At 39.6% G+C, this 22,669-nt stretch overlaps 1 non-coding gene across 1 annotated transcript; it reads right to left on the minus strand.

Moving 5' to 3' along the window:
• Positions 1–19,907: 19,907 nt before the first annotated feature.
• On the minus strand, positions 19,908–20,011 carry LOC112767519 (small nucleolar RNA R71). Its single transcript, XR_003184967.1, has one exon. It is a non-coding gene; the product is annotated as a small nucleolar RNA R71 (small nucleolar RNA).
• Between the last annotated feature and the right edge of the window lie 2,658 nt (positions 20,012–22,669).

Genomic DNA, 22,669 nt, shown 5'->3' on the forward strand with positions numbered 1-22,669 from the left:
GCACCACAAAGTCAGTAGGGAAGGCGAATGGCCCAACCTTGACAATCATGTCTTCAAACACGCCTGATGGGTGTTTAATGGAGCCATCAGCAAGTTGAAGACATATCCTGGTTGGTTTGATTTCTTCAGTCAAACCAAGCTTTCTGATAGTCGATGCAGGTATTAGGTTGATACTTGCCCCAAGATCACATAAAGCTTGCTTGGTGCAAGTACCCTCTAATGTGCATGGTATCATAAAGCTCACAGGATCTTTAAGCTTCTCAAGTAAGCTTTTCAGAATGACTGCACTGCATTCTTCAGTGAGGTAAACTTTTTCAGTTTCCCTCCAATCCTTCTTATGACTTAAGATCTCTTTCATGAACTTAGCATAAGAGGGTATTTGCTTAAGTGCTTCTGCAAACGGAATCTTTATTTCAAGAGTCCTGAGATAGTCTGCAAAGCGGGCAAATTGCTTATCCTGTTCCGCTTGGTAGAGTTTTTGAGGATAAGGCATTTTGGCTTTGTATTCCTCAACCTTAGTTGCTGCAGGTTTATTACCTACAGAAGTGGGTTGGGAAGCCTTTTTAGCAGGGTTGTCATCAGCACTTGTATGTGACTGATCCCCCACTGGCGTTTGAATGCTAGGGGTGAAAGCTGGGGTGGCGTTAGACGCCACCTCCTTGTTTGTTACTGGCGTTTGAACGCCAGAACCATGTTCCCTTTGGGCGTTCAACGCCGGATTCATGCTTGTTTCTGGCGTTGAACGCCAGGAATGAGCATGGTCTGGGCGTTCAGCGCCAGCATTATTCCTCTCTGGGCTTTGATTGTCCTCAGAGGGATTTTGAGTAGACATATGTTCATTTCTTGGCTTCCTGCTACTTTGAAGTGAGGTATTTAATGTTTTCCCACTTCTTAATTGTACTGCTTGGCATTCTTCTGCTATTTGTTTTGACAGTTGCTTTTCTGTCTGCTTTAATTGCACTTGCATATTCCTGTTAGCCATTCTTGTTTCCTGTAATATTTCCTTGAATTCGGCTAGCTGCTGAGTTAGAAAGTCTAATTGCTGATTGAATTCATTGGCCTGATCTACAGGACTGAGTTCATCAGTTACTGTTTTAGCTTCTTCTTTCATGGAAGATTCACTGCTTAGGTACAGATGTTGATTTCTGGCAACTGTATCAATAAGCTCTTGAGCTTCTTCAATTGTTTTTCTCATATGTATAGATCCACCAGCTGAGTGGTCTAGAGAAATCTGAGCTTTTTCTGTAAGCCCATAATAGAAGATGTCTAATTGCACCCACTCTGAAAACATTTCAGAGGGGCATTTTCTTAGCATCTCTCTGTATCTCTCCCAGGCATCATAAAAGGATTCATTATCTCCTTGTTTGAAGCCTTGGATGCTTAGCCTTAGCTGTGTCATCCGTTTTGGAGGGAAATAGTGATTCAGGAATTTTTCTGACAGCTGTTTCCATGTTTTTATGCTGTTCTTAGGCTGGTTATTTAACCACCTCTTAGCTTGATCTTTTACAGCAAATGGAAACAGTAATAATCTGTAGACATCCTGATCCACTTCTTTATCATGTACTGTGTCAGAAATTTGTAAAAATTGTGCCAGAAACTCTGTAGGTTCTTCATGTGGAAGACCAGAATACTGGCAGTTTTGCTGCACCATGATAATGAGCTGAGGATTCAACTCAAAGCTACTAACTCCAATGGAGGGTATACAGATACTACTCCCATATGAAGCAGTAGTGGGGTTAGCATATGACCCCAGAGTCCTCCTGGACTGATCATTCCCACTTAATTCCATGATGGAATAAAAGAGATGATATGTATGTTGCTATTATTTATTTTATAAAAATTAATTTTTATAAAATAAAATAAAAACGAAATAAATAAAAGAAATTGAAAATATTTTGAAATTGAAATCTGAATTTTTATATAAAATTTTCGAAAATATAGTTTAAAATTAGTTAGAAAAGATATCTTTTTTTTTTGAATTTTGAATTTTATGATGAAAGAGAAAAACACATAAAAGACACAAGACTTAAAATTTTTAGATCCAATGCTCCTTATTTTCGAAAATTTTGGAGGGAGAACACCAAGGAACACCAAACTTAAAAATTTTAAGATTAAAACACAAGAAAGACTCAAGAACATTTTGAAGATTCACATGAACACCAAGAACAAAAGAAAGAACACCAAACTTAAAATTTTTAGAAAACCAAGACAAATTTTCGAAAATCAAAGAAAACTTAACAAGAAAACACCAAACTTAGAGTTTGGCACAAGATTCAATCAAAGAAAAAATTATTATTTTTTATTTTTTATTTTTTTTTATTTTTTTTTGAAAAAGATTCCAAAGAGGATACCCAATTATGAAGAACAACTACTAAAACTCCAGCAAAATGGGCAGCAACTTCAGAGTTAATTTTAAAAATGGATATAAGTAAAAATTTTTGAAAGTTACTATTTGAAAAAGCACAAGAGAAACAAGAAAAGACACAAAACAAGAAAAACTAAAGATCAATCAAGAAAAATGAACAAGAACAACTTAAAGATCAAGGAAGAACCAAGAACACTAACACGAAAATTTTAAAGAAAATATAAAATATGCAATTAACATCAAACTTAAAATAAGACACTAAACTCACGAAAAATTAACAACTAATTAAGAAAAATAATATTTTTGAAAAGAAATTTTTGAAAAGAAACTATCCTATCAAAATTTAATGACTCTATAACAACAAAAATAAATTATTCCTAATCTAAGAAATAAAATAAGCCTTCAATTGTTCAAACTCAACAATCCCTGGCAACGGCGCCAAAAACTTGGTGCACGAATTTGTGATTCGCACAACTAACCAGCAAGTGCACTGGGTCGTCCAAGTAATACCTTACGTGAGTAAGGGTCGATCCCACGGAGATTATTGGTTTGAAGCAATCTATGTTTATTTTATTAATCCTAGTCAGGATGCCAATAAGATCAATTGGATTTAATGGTAAGAAGTCAAAGTATTTAAAATTATTAGAAAAATAAAAGAGAATCAAATCGTTACTTGGTGTGCAGTAATGAGAAATATGTTGGAGTTTTGGAGATGCTTTGTCCTTTGAATTTCTACTTTTCCTTGAAGTCCTCTTCCCACACGCAGGGTTCCTTCCATGGCAAGCTCAATGTAGGGTGTCACCGTTGTCAATGGCTACTTCCCATCCTCTCAGTGAAAACGTTCCTATGCTCTGTCACAGCACGGCTAATCATCTGTCGGTTCTCAATCAGGTTGGAATAGAATCCATTGATTCTTTTGTGTTTGTCACTAACGCCCAGCCTTCAGGAGTTTGAAGCTCGTCACAGTCATTCAATCCCAGAATCCTACTCAGAATACCACAGACAAGGTTTAGACTTTCCGGATTCTCATGAATGCCGCCATCAATCCGGCTTATACCACGAAGATTCCGATTGAGGAATCTAAGAGATACTCATTCAATCTGATGTAGAACGGAGGTGGTTGTCAGGCACACGTTCATGGATTGAGGAAGGTGATGAGTGTCACGGATCATCACCTTCTCCATAATTAAGCGCGAATGAACATCTTAGATAAGAACAAGCGTGTTTGAATGGAAAACAAAGGAATTGTATTAAATCATCGAGACGCTGTAGAGCTCCTCACCCCCAACAATGGAGTTTAGAGACTCATGCCATCAAAAAGTATGTAATTCAGATCTGAAAATGTCATGAGGTACAAGATAAGTCTCTAAAGGTTGTTTAAATAGTAAACTAGTAACCTAGGTTTATAGAATATGAGTAAACTAAGATAATTGGTGCAGAAATCCACTTCTGGGGCCCACTTGGTGTGTGCTGGGGCTGAGACTAAAGCTATCCACGAGTTGAGGCCTTTCTTGGAGTTGAACTCCAAGTTATAACGTGTTTTGGGCGTTCAACTCGGATCATGACGTGTTTCTGGCGTTTAACTCCAGACAGCAGCATGTACTTGGCATTCAACGCCAATTTACGTCGTCTTTCTTCGCGCAAAGTATGGACTATTACATATTGCTGGAAAGCCCTGGATGTCTACTTTCCAATGCCGTTGAGAGCGCGCCAATTGGACTCCTGTAGCTCCAGAAAATCCATTTCGAGTGCAGGGAGGTCAGGATCCAACAGCATCAGCAGTCCTTTTTCAGCCTAATTCAGATTTTTGCTCAACTCCCTCAATTTCAGCCAGAAAATACCTGAAATCATAGAAAAACATACAAACTCATAGTAAAGTCCAGAAATATGATTTTTGCCTAAAAACTAATATTATTCTACTAAAAACTAATTAAATTATGCTAAAATCTACATGAAATTACCCCCAAAAAGCGTATAAAATATCCGCTCATCAGTAATCTATCTACATAAATGCATCCACTTGGTCAAAACAAGTCAATTTCCAAGAATACATATACAAGCATAATGGCTAAAGCAGTAGCAATCAAATCAACCCACAATTGAATTGAATCATTGAAAGATTTTACAAACTTGCAAGAAAAGATGATCATGGGTGGAGACATGTAATTGAGCGACCGAACCCTCACCGGATATGTATCCGCTCTAGGCACTCAAGTGTATAGGGTTGATTCACTCAATTCTCCCCTAATCATGCTTTCCAATATTTGTTTTTCATCTAACAATTAATAATTACTTTATGCATGCATACAAATATCATGAGGGCTTTCCCATAGGTTGTAATGGAGCTAGGGTCAAGGTAGGATGCATATGGTCAAGTGAGCTTGAAATTCGAATCTTTGATTAACTTAAACTTTCCACCTAACCTATGACAACCTATACAATTCAAAACTAACCTAACTACCCATTCTTCACTTTTCACACACACTCATGCATTCTCTTTTTGATCACCACACATATGCATTGATTCTTATTGAGCTTTACTTGGGGCATTTTGTCCCCTTTTATTACTTTTCTTTTTTCTTTCTTTTCTTTATATTATTTTTTTGTTTTTCTCATTTTTTTCTTCTTTTCAAACTAAAATATATACAAGAACATCAATGCATATGGTTTACACATGACTAATACATGAGTATGTACCCAATTCCCAAGATTTTCAACACAAATACAAAATCTACTTTTATCTCTACTCAATGTTCTCAACTTTCCCAAAATCAAATGATAAACACTCTCACTAGCCTAAGCTAATCAAAGATCCAAATTAAGGACATTTATTATTTTTCACTTAGGCTTGTAATGTGCTACAATTAAGAATAAGTGGGTTAAGCATAGACTCAAAATTGGTTAACAATGGAAGATAAAAGGTAGGCTATTTGGGTAAATGAGCTATTTGAACAATGGCCTCAATCATATAAATGCATGTATACACAAAGTAATGGACATAAAGAATCAAACAAATCAAAGATTACAATCATATGAAGAGAATAATGCACACAAGAATGAAAATAAGTGGTTATGTATGATGTAACCACACAATTACGGCTCAAATCTCACATGCTTGTGTTCTTAGCTCAAGAACATGATCCACAAAATATATAATTCAAGCAAGTTCTAAAAAATTTTTTTCCCAATCAATTGGGGTGCCCTCTAGATAAAATCCTTGAAAATTTTCATTATTTTGACTAAGCTTATTATATACATATGCAGAATAAGAAAATGCAACTAAAAATCCTAAAATGAAATGCAAAAGTGTTGGGGTTAGAAACTTGTCACCCAAAAACGCCGAGTGGTCGGACGACCTCCCCACACTTAAAAATTTGCACCGTCCTCGGTGCACTCAAAGATGAGCAAGGGGGTACGGCGACTTTTCGAGTTGCTACCTTCAGCTGGTAGATCAACCGGTTGCTGCGTGTTCTACTCCCGCTTCCATTTTTGCTTATGATGACTTATCCTGAACAATAGAAAATAGGATAGTAAGAAAAGTGAATGTGCAAGCAAGGAAGCGTAAACTATTGGAACGAGGTAAATCACTAGAATGAAGTGAATGGATTAGTATGACATTAATGAAAAATATGGGCGTGGGTCCTAACTTGCATGCGGTTTAGAACTCACACCCTAGTATTTGAAAGCCATGTCACAATTGTACAAAAGAAGTATGCACTTCACTCATTCTAGTGTGCTTGAAATACTTCAAAAGACTTGTAGGTTAAGTCAACCAAACAAGTAGTGAAGAGGCATGAAAGCATTCAAGCAATTAATCAAGCAATTGTGAAATTGGATAGTGCATGGACATTGATGGATGTGTAAGTAACTTAGTGAACAAAATGGTATATATGAAACTTACATAACAAACAATGACACATATTGAAGTTGTTGCAACACCTTAGTGACATAGAGGTGAAACACATGGATGCTATGGAACTTAGGAAAAAGGAATATGGAAGTAGAAATTAATCACATAGCAAGCATGGTCTACAAAGCTTAGAAAGCTCAAAAATATGTCACTAGGTAAGCTTTCAATCCAATTTCACAACTCTAAAATCTCAATGCGTGAAATAGGCGATGTGAATAAGGGTAAACCATAAACAAGTATCACCTAAAAAAATGCAATGATAATATACAATTGCCTGACAATGGATGATGAATGCATGGTGGCCAAAACATGGAATTCATAAGAGTTAAGAAGCTCAAAGGCAATGTAACATTCACTTGGTGTTCACAAATGTTAAACATGAAAACTCAAAATCAAGTAACCAATTGTAACCTCAACGAAGAAATCCAACAATGAAAATCAAGAGAATTATGCTAAAATAGCATCAGTTAATACTAAGCAGCAATAAACGGCAAACAAAATTAATAATCCAATATTTATAATGAAAAATAGAAAATAAAATAAAAAATTGAACTAATTAAACGAGTAAGTAACAAACTAGAATAAATGGTTATGGATGGTGTTTGATAGTGTTGGATGATGGGCGAGAGAAGGGAAGCAGAGAAGAGAAGAAGGAAAGAAATGGAAAGAGGGGAAGAAAAGAAGGTGGGTGAAACAGGACAAACCACGCGGGCGTGCAAGTGGTGCGTGCGCGTGGATTGGTGGAATGGCATCAACGCGTACGCGTGCGGTACGCGTGCGCGTGGGTGGGTTATTTGGACAACGACACGTGCGCGTGCTTGACGCGTACGCATGGGTCCTAGCACAAGGTTGGCACGAGGTGGGCACAACTCTCGGGAAAATGTATGGAAGGGTGAAACTTTCAATTCACGCGTACGTGCACATGACGCGTGTGCGTGGATGGTCGAAATGGCTTGGGCACGCGTACGCGTACGTGACGCGTGCGCGTGGGTTGGTGCTCTGTTTTTCAAAATTTTTCATGTTTTTACACCAAACCAAGCATTCCAATCCTCCAAACAACTACCAAAACATCATAAAACCTTATTTAACCTACTAGACTCCCAAATAAACTAAACTAACTAAACAAAACATGAATTCAAACTAATTTACCATATATACAAAAGAGAAAAAGGGAAAGATGTTACCATGGTGGGGTGTCTCCCACCTAGCACTTTTGTTTATTGTCCTTAAGTTGGACTTATAGGGAGCTTCCATCAAGGTGGCTTGTGCTTGAATCCATCCTTGAACATCCACCAATGCTTGGACTTCCATTGTGCTTCATCATTCAAAGTTAATAACTCCAAGCTTCGATGGAGTTCTTCACAAACCATGGGCTCCCAAAGTTGATTCTCCTTGTGTGATCCGGGATCCCACACTTTGTTTTCACACCCGTCCTTGAGTTGATCATGGTGATTTCCTCCGGATGGCAAGAGAGCTAAATTCTCATAGAGGCACCAAGCTACCCTCCTAGACCCCTCTAGTTGAGCACTACTGCAACCTTTATATCTCATGTTTGAAGCATCAACCATAATGAACCTTGATGTATAATTCCAACCACTAACCATCTCCCTTTTACTCTTAAAGCCATAAATATGTCTATGTTGACCATCCGTCTCAAGCAAACCATATTCAAGGGGAATAATAAATCTTGAGTATAAGGAATTTACCCACTTGAATAAAAGAATGGATGGTGGTGGCTTGGGGAGAGGTATCTCCAATGTGCTAGCAAGCTTTACTCCCTTGTGTTCTTCCTTGGTTGCCTCCACCTTTTCACAAACTTCTTCACTTTCAATCCTTTGTTCATCATTTTCATCTAGCTCTTCTCCATCACTCAAATCATAGATAGGAGGAAGAGAGAAATCTACCTCCACATTGCTTTCTAATTCATTGGGAGAAGGTTCTTCAAATTCAAAGGATTCTTCACCAAGAATATTGGATGCATGGTCTTCATCACCAAGGGAACTCAATTCTTGCTTCATTCCCTCCAAGTCTTCATTCAAAATTTGTTTTGGAGGTTGTGCATGGTCCTCCGTAACATCAAACTCAATCTTTTTGGAGGAATTTTCTTCAACTCGAGGTTCCCATGGAGGTTCCGCATCTCCTAAGTCTTCAACCACTTCTTCCTTGTCTTCGATGATCATAGGCTTCTCCAATTGTTCTAACACAAAATTACATTCCTCCTTATCCACCGGAGTTTCCAATCTCTCCTTCATGCTATGTTCTTCATTAGATTCTCCACATGTAGCCATAGGAGTTCCTTGAGTGCTCAAATATTGGGAGGCTAATTGATTTGTTACCGCATTTAGGGCGGCCATGAAATTTTGCACATCCATTTTCATCTCTTCTTGTCCTTGAGCAAGAACATCAAGGATGGTATCCATTGGAGATTGGGGTGGATAGAAGGGCTCATTGTCTTAGAGAAAGGGTTCAAAATAGGAAGGTGGTTCTTCTTGGTAAGGGTATGGTGGTGTATATTGAGGTTGTTCTTGAGAGTAGTAATCTTGGAATTGTGGTTCCATGTATGGCTCATATGGTTCAAAAGGAGGTTGGTATGGTGGGTAAGGATCATGGTCATATGGAGGTGTTTGGTGAAAATAGGCTTGTGAGTGTGGTTGAGGTTCGTGTTGAGGGTATGACTCTGATGAGCGGATAACTTATACGCTTTTTGGCATTGTTTTTAGGTAGTTTTTAGTAGATTCTAGTTAGTTTTTAGTATATTTTTATTAGTTTTTAGGAAAAATTCATATTTCTGGACTTTACTATGAGTTTGTGTATTTTTCTGTGATTTCAAGTATTTTCTGGCTGAAATTGAGGGATCTGAGCAAAAATCTGTTTTAGGCTGAAAAAGGACTGCTGATGCTGTTGGATTCTGACCTCCCTACACTCGGAATAAATTTTTTGGAGCTACAGGAGTCCAATTGGCGCGCTCTCAATTGGGCTGGAAAGTAGACATCTAGGGCTTTCCAGAAATGTATAATAGTCCATACTGTGCCCGAGATTTGATGGCCCAAACCGGCGTTCCAAATCAGCTCAAAACTGCCCGGCGTTAAACGCCGGAACTGGCACAAGAATGGGAGTTAAACGCCCAAACTGGCACAAAAGCTAGCATTTAACTCCAAGAAAAGTCTCTACACATGAAAGCTTCAATGCGCAGCCCAAGCACACACCAAGTGGGCCTGGAAGTGGGTTTTTATGTCATTTACTCATTTCTGTAAACCCTAGACTACTAGTTCTCTACAAATAGGACCTTTTACTATTGTATTCTCATCTGGATAGCTATCTTTGATCAGTCTTATGCTATATTAGATCATGGGGCTGGCCTCACGGCCATGCCTAGACCTTGTTCTTATGTATTTTCAACGGTGGAGTTTCTACACACCATAGATTAAGGTGTGGAGCTCTGCTGTACCTCGAGTATTAATGGAATTACTATTGTTCTTCTATTCAATTCGGCTTATTCTTGTTCTAAGATATCACTTGTTCCTCAACTTGATGAATGTGATGATCCGTGACACTCATCATCATTCTCACCTATGAACGTGTGCCTGACAACCACCTCCGTTCTACCTTAGATTGAGTGGATATCTCTTGGATCCCTTAATCGAAATCTTCGTGGTATAAGCTAGAATTGATGGCGGCATTCAAGAGAATCCGGAAGGTCTAAACCTTGTCTATGGTATTCTGAGTAGGATTCAAGGATTGAATGACCGTGACGAGCTTCAAACTCCTGAAGGCTGGGCATTAGTGACAGACACAAAAGAATCAATGGATTCTATTCCAACCTGATTGAGAACCGACAGATGATTAGCCGTGCTGTGATAGAGCGCGTTGAACATTTTCACTGAGAGGACGGGACTGTAGCCACTGACAACGGTGATGCCCAACATATAGCTTGCCATGGAAAGGAGTAAGAAGGATTGGATGAAGACAGTAGGAAAGCAAAGAGACGGAAGGGACAAAGCATCTCCATACGCTTTTCTAAAATTCTCACCAATGAATTACATAAGTATCTCTATCTTTATTTTATGCTTTATTCATATATCACCCATAACCATTTGAATCTACCTGACTGAGATTTACAAGATGACCATAGCTTGCTTCATACCAATAATCTCCGTGGGGTCGACCCTTACTCGCGTAAGGTTTATTACTTGGACGACCCAGTGCACTTGCTGGTTAGTTGTGCGAAGTTGTGACATTATGTTTAGACCATGGTATTGAGCACCAAGTTTTTGGAGCCATTACCGGGGATTGTTTGAGTTGTGAAAAGTAGAGATCACAATTTCGTGCACCACACATCCCAAAAGAATGAAATGCCTCAACAACCTATGTGTTTCTGTGAGATATTTGATGTATGGGGCATTGACTTTATGGGACCATTTTCCAACTCCAGTGGGTATCTATATATTTTGTTAGCGGTTATCTATGTGTCAAAGTGGGTAGAAGCAATACCTACTCGCCTTGACGACACCAATACCGTCATTTCTTTTATTAGGAATAACATTGTATGCTGTTATGGGTCGCCACGAGCAATTGTGAGCGACCAAGGATCCTACTTTTGTAACAGGAAAGTAGAGGCACTGCTCAAGCGCTATGGAGTGGTGCATAAGGTTGCCACTGCTTATCATTCGCAAACCAACGGACAAGCAGAAGTGTCCAACCGTGAGATTAAGAGAATCTTGGAGAAAGTAGTCAATTCGCAAAGGAAGGATTGGAGCATCCGGTTAGGAGATGCACTATGGGCGTATAGAACGGCCTACAAGACTCAGTTGGGGATGAGTCCCTTCCGGATCGTCTATGGTAAGGCATGCCACCTTTTGGTGGAAATTGAGCACAGAGCCTATTGGGCAGTAAAGCGATGCAACATGGATTTGACCCAAGCCGGAGTAGCCAGAAAATTACAGCTAGAGGAGCTCGAGCGTTTGAGGAACAAAGCGTGTGAGAATGCCCGGATTTACAAAGAAAAGACTAAAGCATTCTATGACAATTACATTCGGAAGGACTTCCAAGAAGGTGATGAGGTTCTCCTCTACAATTTGAGACTTTGTTTCATACTTGGCAAGCTCCGCTCTAGATGGGAAGGACCTTTCAAGGTGAAGGAGATAAAGCCCTATGGAGTGGTGGAGTTGTTTGATCCTAAAAGTGAAGCAACTTTCAAGGTGAATGGACATAGAGTGAAGAAGTACCATGGGTACAAGCTCCTAAAAGAGTTAGAGGTGTTCCTATTGGAGGATTCACCTAGAGAAGGAGAAGTTTGAGCAACTGACTGTCCTACTTAAGGACGTTAAAGAAAAGTGCTTGGTGGGAGGCACCCACCGTAGTAAGATCTTCCTTGTATATACCATTATGCTTTTAGTTTAGATTCTTGTGGATTTTGTGATTTCTTGATGTTGTTGACTGCTTAGGAATTCTAGTTGTTGATCTTGTTAGGTAACTAGGATGTTTAGATAGATTTCATTATTTTGGTATGGAAGAATTGTTAAAGTGGAGAGAATGCTATATTTTGAATGGTGCATGAATTTGTGAAGTGTTCTCTTGCCTACTATCTTGAACACCTACCAAGAATATGTTAGAATAGCTCTTCTTATGCTTAAATAAAAAAAAGAGAGAGAGAGAAGGAAAAAAGGGGCATCCGCGCGCGAGTGCACTGTGCACGCGCGCGCCGGTGGTGCATTCTTACTCATGGGCCGAAAATCCGAGAGTTATGCCCACCTTGTGCCCACTTTATGTCCACTTCATGCCACCTCCCACGCGCCAGCGTACATGCTGCCAGCGCGCCCCACTTGCAACTTGGCCATCGACGCGCAAGCGCATTGTGCGCGCACGCGCCGATGGTGTACTGTGCACTTCCCGGTACAAAGAAACTGAGAGTTGTGCCATGCTTGTGCAATTTTTGTGCCTAGCCTGTGCCCGCACTGACGCATCCGCGCACTGCGCGCGTCCGCGCCGGTATCCAACCCCCATCAAGCACGCATCAGCGCGCCTGTGCTGCATGCCAACTCTGGTATAAAAAAACCGAGACTTATGCCGGCTTTGTGCCAGTTCTGTGCCAGAGGCACAGCTATATTCGTGCGAGCGCGCTAATGACGCACTCGCGTCCCTCGCTCAACTTTCACTGACGCGCCAGCGCACTGTGCGTGCGCGCCTCGGTCGCGCGAACCCGTTTTAAAGCTGCGCGCTCTGTTTCTCTCACCCCCTTTCTTATTTCTTTGTTCTTCTTCTTCTATCCCTTCTCTTCTCTTCTCACCTCTTCTCTTCCATACTCCACCACCACTGTCTCCGGCTACTCGCCGACGACCACCACCTCTTCTGGTGGCACTACATCTTTTCCCTTTCTTTTTCATCTTCAAAAAGAACATTTACCTTGTTCTTTTACATTTCTCAAGGTTCTACTTCCTCCATTTCTCATCTATTACTTTCTTTGCATCACTTCTTTTTTTTTTCTAGTTAGATTTTTCTTGTTATTTACTTATTTTCTCTTTTAGTTACTTGATTATACCACTTGCTTTTTGCTTGTTTACTTTTTCTTCTTTTGTTTCTCCCATGGATGTTGAACTCGAACTTTGATTACTTTGATGGATCTTCTTGATTATTTTTCATTATTTTTGTGAATGGATGATGTTGTGTGATGATTAATACTTCATTTTGAGCTTCTAATTGGTTGAGTATAGCATAATTGCTCATTGCTTGTTAAATGCACACCAAGTGTTCGAGGAAATAAACATATGCCATCTTGGTTTATTCTAGTCATATATCTTCAATTTGGTGCTTCCTCCTCATTCACTTTCTCTCTTCTAAGTGCATTGAACACATTTTGCTTATTACTTGCTAATTAGATACTCATTGAAAATGACTTGCTCTTTGTTTTGGATGCTTGAGATCATTCCTCTCATGCCATATCGCATGCTTTACTTCCTCTTGCATCCCATGCCAAGTGTTGTGACCCATACTTCTATGACTACTTTGTTGCACTATTTCTTTTGGGGACACTTCTCACTTGCATGAATGTTAAGTTAATCCTTTGGGTTTAACATTTTCCTTCTTTCCCCTCCTTTTCAGGATGGCCACCAAGAAAGGCATGGGGAAAGCTTCGAGGAAACCAGCCGCAAAGAGAGCACCTCCAAAGTCACGCTCTAAGGCGCACTCTTCACTAGGAGCCAAACCTCTATCTAAGAAGGCGAAGGCACCCGCACCTATTGATGAAAATGAAAAGAGCAAACCGGCAAAAGATTCTTCAAGGTTCCCCAATCGCTTCTGTGAACTTATGTTCCCCTTCATGGTTGAGAGGAACTATCATGCTGAGCATCTACTCGCTCCGTCGGATAAAGTTACTCCTTGTATTCTGCCCCGCATTGAACAGCGAGGATGAGAGTTTCTTCTGAGAAAACCACAAGAGGTCAACCTCTTATGGGTGGTAGAGTTCTACACTAACTAACATCTCTCCTCTCTTCAATCAATTATACGTGCGCCGAAAGCAAATCTTAGTGTCAGAAGAGGCTATTCAGCAAGTGCTTAATGTCTTACCAGTACCAAGTGACATGGATGGCTACCAAGAGGTCTTACATCAGCGAGAAAAATCTGGATTTGACTAGGACTTGATCCTCTAAGTCATTGCTGAACCAGAAGCTTTTTGGACCCATGGTCAACTCCGGATGCGACCCAAGTGCATTGACGCACGTTTCCTCACTGTAGAAGCTAGGGCTTGGGCCCAGATCCTATCTCACTATGTCCTACCTAGCACCCACAAGTCATCCATCACGGCGGATCTCGCTTTGCTTGTTTGGTGTGTTCTAACGGGGAGACCGGTGAACATTCCGCTTCTTGTCAAGCAAGCGATGGGTCAAATCCATGACCGGGAAAATTTTCCATTTCCAGCATTAATATCTGATTTAGTTGCTGCTACAGGTGTTCCTTGGGAAGCCATGGACACGAAAGCTATAATTCCGGCTAAGTGCAATGTGGTCCCAAGTGAAAAATACTTACATCTTCCCATGAATAAACCAAGCCTTGACTTAGCCCCACCATCTATAATTCCTCCCACCTCATCATCACCACCGCAACAAAGATCCACCCATCAAAGGATAGAAGATCTACATCGGAAGATTGATAGATATGAGCGGCGCAACCAACGCCAATACACTTACATCAAGAAGCTTCTGCGTTTTGTTACCCCTAGCATGGAGGAACCCAAAATATTCACATCCACCTCCAACCCAAGTGATGGGAGGTCTGATGAAGGGGATAGTGAAGGTTTTGGTTCCAACCGTCCTTTGCGCATTCTTAGTAGCACAGAGAACCGTGCTAAATTTTAAGTGTGGGGAGGTCGTTCGACCAATCTCCATGAGTAACAATCTCTTCCTTTCAATACCCATGGATTTATCTTTTTCTTAGTAGTTAGTACATTGCATGTGTAGTTAGTCTTTCTTGTAAATATTCCTTGCATGGTAGTTAGTCTCTATAGAGTTGCTTGGTCAAATAATAACTTCTTTTCCAAGAAACTGTGTTTTGGGGTACCCTACCAAATTGAAAATTTTTTTTGTATTGAACTTGCTTCAAAAATGTATTTTGGAACATAGTGATTGAGCTAAGAACACAAGCATATAAGTTTTGAGCCTAATTGTGTGGTTACATTTTATAACCATTTATTTTCATTCTTGTGTGCATTATTCTCTTTCTATGATTGTAATCTTTGATTTGTCTGATTCTATATGTCCATTACTTTGTGTATGAATGAATTTACATGATCGAGGCCATTATTTCAATAGTCACTTTTCCCAAACGGCCTTAACCCTTTTATCTACCATTGCTAACCAACTTTGAGCCTATGATAAACCCTCTTTGTTCCTAAAAAGAGCGCATCAACAACTGGTACACGAAATTGTGATCAATACTTTTCACAACTCAAATAATCCCCGGTGATGAATCCAAAAACTTGGTGTTCAATACCATGGCATAAACACAACTTCGCACAACTAACCAGCAAGTGTACTGGGTCGTCCAAGTAATAAACCTTACGCGAGTAAGGGTCGATCCCACAGAGATTGTGGGTATGAAGCAAGCTATAGTCACCTTGTAAATCTTAGTCAGGCAAACTCAAATGGTTATGGATGATGAATAAAACATAAAGATAAAGATAGAGATACTTATGTAATTCATTAGTGGGAATTTCAGATAAGCGTATGGAGATGCTGCGTGCCTTCCGTCTCTCTGCTTTCCTACTGTCTTCATCCAATCCTTCTTACTCCTTTCCATGGCAAGTTGTATGCAAGGGTTTCACCGTTGTCAGTGGCTACCTCCCATCCTCTCAGTGAAAATGTTCAACGCACCCTGTCACGGCACGGCTATTCATCTGTCGGTTCTCAATCAGGTTGGAATAGAATCCAGTGATTCTTTTGTGTCTGTCACTAACGCCCAGCCCTCAGGAGTTTGAAGCTCGTCACAGTCATTCAATCATTGAATCCTACTCAGAATACCACAGACAAGGTTTAGACCTTCGGATTCTCTTGAATGCCGCCATCAATTCTAGCTTATACCACGAAGATTCCGGTTAAAGAATCCAAGAGATATCCACCCAATCTAAGGTAGAACGGAGGTGGTTGTCAGGCACACGTTCATAGGTGAGAATGATGATGAGTGTCACGGATCATCACATTCATCAAGTTGAAGAACAAGTGATATCTTGGAATAAGAACAAGCGGAATTGAATAGAAGAACAATAGTAATTGCATTAATACTCGAGGTACAGCAGAGCTCCACACCTTAATCTATGGTGTGTAGAAACTCCAACGTTGAAAATACATAAGAACGAGGTTTAGGCATGGCCGTGAGGCCAGCCTCTCAATGATCTAAGATAGCATAAGAACAAAGATAGCTACTGATGAGCGGATAATTTATACGCTTTTTGGCATTGTTTTTATATAGTTTTTAGTAAGTTTGAGCTACTTTTAGGAATGTTTTCATTAGTTTTTATGTTAAATTCACATTTCTGGACTTTACTATGAGTTTGTGTGTTTTTCTGTGATTTCAGGTAAATTCTGACTGAAATTGAGGGATTTGAGCAAAATTCTGAAGAAGGCTGACAAAAGGACTGCTGATGCTGTTGGAATCTGACCTCCCTGCACTTGAAATGGATTTTCTGGAGCTACGGAACTCCAATTGGCGCGCTCTCAACGGTGTTGGAAAGTAGACATCCAGGGCTTTCCAGCAATATATAATAGTCCATACTTTATTCGAAGAAAGACGACGTAACTTGGCGTTGAACGCCGAGTACACGCTGCTGTCTGGAGTTAAACGCCAGAAAAACGTCATGATCCGGAGTTGAACGCCCAAAACACGTCATAACTCGAAGTTCAACTCCAAGTAAAGCCTCAGCTCGTGGATTGATCAAGCTCAGCCCAAGCATACACCAAGTGTGCCCCGGAAGTGGATTTATGCATCAATTACTTACTCATGTAAACCCTAGTAGCTAGTCTAGTATATATAGGACATTTATCTATTGTATTAGACATCCTGGATTGTATTTTGAATCCTGTGATCACGTTAGGAGGGCTGGCCATTCGGCCATGCCTGACCCTTTTGCTTATGTATTTTCAACGGTGGAGTTTCTGCACACCATAGATTAAGGGTGTGGAGCTCTGCTGTACCTCAAGTATTAATAAAATTCTATCTTCTTTTATTCAAATCTCTCTTATTCTTATTCCAAGATATTCATTCGTACCCAAGAACATGATGAATGTTATGAGTCAAATTACCCTCATTATCATTCTCACTTATGAACGCGCGTGATTGACAACCACTTCCGTTCTACATGAAACAGAGATTGAATGCGTATCTCTTAGATTCCCCAACAGAATCTTCGTGGTATAAGCTAGATAGATGGCGGCATTTGTGAGGATCCGGAAAGTCTCACCTTGTCTGTGGTATTCCGAGTAGGATCCTGGGAATCCGGAAAGTCTAACCTTGTCTGTGGTATTCCGAGTAGGATTCCGGTAATGAATGATTGTGACGTGCTTCAAACTTGTAACCTGCTGGGCGTTAGTGACAGACGCAAAAGAGGGATTCTATTCCAGTAGGGGAGGGAACCAACCGGTGATTAGCCGTACTGTGACAGAGTGCGTGAGCATTAGTTTTCACTGCGAGGATGGGATGTAGCCATCAACCATGGGTGATGCCTCCAGACTGGTTAGCTGTGCGAGTGACAGCCGCATAGGATATTTCCCCGAGAGGATGAAAGTAGCCACAGTTGATGGTGAACCCCTATACAAAGCTTGCCATGGAAAGGAGTAAGAAGGATTGAGTAGAAGCAGTAGGAGATCAGGCGTTCTTGAGCCATACAGCATCTCCATCCTCTTATCTGAAATTCCCACCAATGAATCTGCATAAGTATTCTATCCCTTTTTATTATTCCTTTTATTATTTATTCCAATAATCACAATTACCCTTTAATCTCCCTGACTGAGATTTACAAGGTGACCATAGCTTGCTTCATACCAACAATCTCTGTGGATTCGACCCTTACTCACGTAAGGTTTATTACTTGGACGACCCAATACACTTGCTGGTTAGTTGAACGGAGTTGTGAATCCAAATAAAGACAATTTTTGAATAAATCCATACAAGCACAAAGAATAGTGATCACAATTTCGTCCACCAAGTTTTTGGCGCCGTTGCCGGGGATTGTTCGAGTATGGACAACTGACGGTTCATCTTGTTGCTCAGATTAGGTAATTTTCTTTTCAAAAATCTTTTTCAAAAATTTTTTCTTTTATTTTTCGTTTTTCCAAAAAGTATTTTCGAAAAAATCAATAAAAATACAAAAAAAATTAGAAAATCAAAAAAATCAAAAATATTTTGTGTTCTTGTTTGAGTCTTGTGTTAATTTTTAAGTTTGGTGTCAATTGCATGCTTTTAAAATTTTTCTTGCATTTTTTCGAAAATCCCATGCATTCATAGTGTTCTTCATGATCTTCAAGTTGTTCTTGACAAGTCTTCTTGTTTGATCTTGATGGTTTCTTGTTTTGTGTCTTTTCTTGTTTTTCATGTGCATCTTTGCATTCATATTTTTCATGCATTAAAGATTTCTAAGTTTGGTGTCCTGCATGTTTTCTTTGCATTAAAAATTTTTCAAAATAATGTTCTTGATGATCATCATGATCTTCAAAGTGTTCTTGGTGTTCATCTTGACATTCATAGCATTCTTGCATGCATTCATTGTTTTGATCTAAAAATTTCATGCATTGAGTATTTTTGTTGTTTTTCTTTCTCATAATTAAAATATTCAAAAATCAAAAAAATATCTTTTCCTTATTTTCCTCCAAAATTTCGAAATTTTGGGTTGACTTGGTCAAAAATTTTTCAAAATTAGTTGTTTCTTACAAGTCAAGTCAAAATTTCAATTTTAAAAATCTTATCTTTTCAAAATCTTTTTCAAAAAACATATCTATTTCATTTTTTTATAAATCTCGAAAATTTCAAAAAATCTTTTTCAAAATATTTTCAAAATCTTTTTCTTATCTTTTTATCAAATTTTCGAAAATTAGCTAACAATTAATGTGATTGGTTCAAAAATTTGAAGTTTGTTACTTTCTTGTTAAGAAAGGTTCAATCTTTAAGTTCTAGAATCTTATCTTGTAGTTTCTTGTTAGTTAAGTAATTTTAAAAATTAAATCTTTTTCAAAATATCTTATCTAACCTCTTATTTTCTTATCTTTTTCAAAACCACCTAACTACTTCCCCCTCTCTAATTTTCGAAAATTCTCCCTCTCTTTTTCAAAAATTCTTTTTGTTTTAAATTTTAATTTTAATCTCATCTTATCTTTAATTTTCGAAAATTACTAACTTCTTTTTCAAAAATTATTTTCGAAATCTTCTTTCTCTTTTCTTATTCTATTTAATTAATTAATTACTAACACTTCTCTTCACCTCTCTTCATCCACAGATCCGAATCTCCCTCTTCATTCTTCTACCCCTTTCTTCTTCTACTAACATAAAGGAATCTCTATACTGTGACATAGAGGATTCCTCTTTCTTTTCTTGTTTTCTTCTCTCTTTCTTATGAGCAGGAACAAGGATAAAGGCACTCTTGTTGAAGTTGATCCAGAACCTGAAAGGACTTTGAAGAGAAAATTAAGAGAAGCTAAATTACAACAATCCAGAAACAACCTTTCAGGAATTTTCGAACAAGAGAAGGAGATGGCAGCCGAAAATAATAATAATAATAATGCAAGGAGAATGCTTGGTGACTTCACAAAGCCAACGTCCAAGTTTGATGGAAGAAGCATTTCCATTCCTGCCATTGGAGCCAATAACTTTGAGCTTAAGCCTCAACTAGTTGCATTAATGCAACAAAACTGCAAGTTTTATGGACTTCCATCTGAAGATCCTTATCAGTTTTTAACTAAGTTCTTGCAGATCTGTGAGACTGTAAAGACGAATGGAGTTGATCCTGAAGTCTACAGACTCATGCTTTTCCCTTTTGCTGTAAGAGACAGAGCTAGAGTATGGTTGGATTCACAACCTAAGGATAGCCTGGACTCCTGGGATAAGCTGGTCACTGCCTTCTTGGATAAATTCTTTCCTCCTCAAAAGCTGAGCAAGCTGAGAGTGGATGTTCAAACCTTCAAACAAAAAGATGGTGAATCCCTCTATGAAGCTTGGGAAAGATACAAGCAGTTGACCAAAAGATGTCCATCTGACATGTTTTCAGAATGGACCATGTTAGATATATTCTATTATGGTCTCTCTGAATTTTTGAAAATGTCACTGGACCATTCTGCAGGTGGATCTATTCACCTGAAGAAAACGCCTGAAGAGGCTCAAGAACTCATTGACATGGTTGCAAACAACCAGTTCATGTACACCTCTGAGAGGAATTCCGTGAATAACGGGGTCCCTCAGAAGAAAGGAGTTCTTGAAATTGATGCTCTGAATGCCATATTGGCTCAGAACAAAATGTTGACTCAACAGGTCAACATAATCTCTCAAAATCTGAATGGATTGCAACATGCATCCAACAGTACTAGAGAGGCAGCTTCTGAAGAAGCTTATGATCCTGAGAACCCTGCCATGGCAGAGGTTAATTACATGGGTGAACCTTATGGAAACACCTATAACCCATCATGGAGAAATCATCCAAATTTCTCCTGGAAGGATCAACAAAAGCCTCAACAAGGCTTTAATAATGGTGGACGCAATAGGCTGAACAATAGTAAGCCATATCCATCATCTTCTCAGCAACAGACAGAGAATTCTGAACAAAACACTTCTAATTTAGCCAATATAGTCTCTGATCTGTCAAAGGCCACCTTCAGTTTCATGAATGAAACAAGATCCTCCATTAGAAACTTGGAGGCACAAGTGGGCCAGCTGAGTAAGAAAGTCATTGAAACTCCTCCCAGTACTCTCCCAAGCAATACAGAAGAGAATCCAAAAGGAGAGTGCAAGGCCATTGATTTAATCAAAGTGGCCGAATGCATAGGGGAGGAGGAGGACGAAAATCCTAGTGAGGAAGACCTCCTGGGACGTCCTTCAAGCAAGAAGGAGTTTCCTATTAAGGATCCTGAGGAATCTGAGGCTCATACAGAGACCATAGAGATTCCATTAAACCTCCTTCTGCCATTCATGAGCTCTGAAGACTATTCATCCTCTGAAGAGGATGAAGATGTGACTGGAGAGCAAGTTGCTCAATATTTAGGAGCTATCATGAAGCTGAATGCCAAGCTGTTTGGTAATGAGACTTGGGAAAGTGAACCTCCCTTGCTCATTAGTGAACTAGATACTTGGATTCAGAAAACTCTACCTCAAAAGAAACAAGATCCTGGCAAGTTCTTAATACCTTGCACCATTGGCACCATGAGCTTTGAAAAAGCTCTATGTGATCTTGGGTCAGGGATAAATCTGATGCCACTCTCTGTAATGGAGAAGCTAGGGATCATTGAGGTACAACCTGCCTTGTTCTCATTACAATTGGTAGATAAGTCAATGAGACAAGCTTATGGAATAGTAGAGGACGTGCTAGTAAAGGTTGAAGGCCTTTACATCCCTACTGATTTCATAATCCTAGACACTAGGAAAGAAGATGATGAATCCATCATCCTAGGAAGACCTTTCCTAGCCACAGCAGAAGCTGTGATAGATGTCAACAGAGGTGAGTTAGTCCTTCAATTGAATGGGGACTACCTTGTGTTTAAGGCACATGGCCATCCCTCTGTGACAGAAGAGAGTAAGCATGAAGAGCTTCTCTCAGTTCAGAGTCAAGAAGAGCCCACACAGTCAAACTCTAAGTTTGGTGTTGTGAGGCCACAACCAAACTCTAAGTTTGGTGTTCAAACTCCATATCCAAACTCTAAGTTTGGTGTGGAGACCACACACTAAAATTGACCTGATCACCTTTTAGCTCCATGAGAGCCACTGTCAAGCTATTGACATTAAAGAAGCGCTTGTTGGGAGGCAACCCAATTTTAATTATCTAATTTTATTTTATTTTGTTTCTTTGTTATTTTTGTGTTTTATTAGGTACATGATCATGAGGAGTCACGAAAAAAATCAAAAAAATTAAAAACAGAGTCAAAAACAGAAGAAAAAAATTTTCACCCTGGAGGCAGCGCAGACTGGCGTTCAACGCCAGTAAGATGCATCTAGCTGGCGTTCAACGCCAGAACAGAGCATCTTTCTGGCGCTGAACGCCCAAAACAAGCTACATCCTGGCGTTTAACGCCAGGATGCGCACACAGAGGACAATCTGGCGCTGAACGCCAGAAACAAGCATAAAACTGGCGTTCAACGCCAGAAACATGCATTACATGGGCGTTTAACGCCCAGAACATGCACCAATGGGCGTTTGAACGCCAGAATGATGCATGAAGGCAATTTACACGCCTATATGGTGAAGGAATGGTATTTCTTTTCACCTCAGGATCTGTGGACCCCACAGGATCCCCACCTACCTTTTCTTTTAATCCTAATCACACTCTCCTAATCCAAACCTCATTTTCAATGTCACACTTCCCAAAAACCTTCACCAATCACCTCAATTCCTCTTCCCAATTACCCCATTCACCATTCACATCAACCCACTCTTCCCCATAAACCCCACTTACCTCCATTACATTCAAATTCAATTTCCCACCCTTTCCCACCCAAAATGGCCGAACTCCCACCCTCCCTCTCCCTATAAATCCCTCTCCCTTCTTCTTCTTTTTCACACAATACAAACCCCTTCTTCTCTCATATAGCCGAACCCCCTCCTCTCCTTCTCTACCAAAATTCTCTTCTTCTTCTTCTACTCTTCTTTTCTTTTTTGCTCGAGGACGAGCAAATTTTAAGTTTGGTGTGGAAAAAGCCTAAGCTTTTTGTTT

Source organism: Arachis hypogaea, chromosome 2 (assembly GCF_003086295.3).
Source record: "Arachis hypogaea cultivar Tifrunner chromosome 2, arahy.Tifrunner.gnm2.J5K5, whole genome shotgun sequence".
Lineage (NCBI taxonomy): Eukaryota > Viridiplantae > Streptophyta > Magnoliopsida > Fabales > Fabaceae > Arachis > Arachis hypogaea.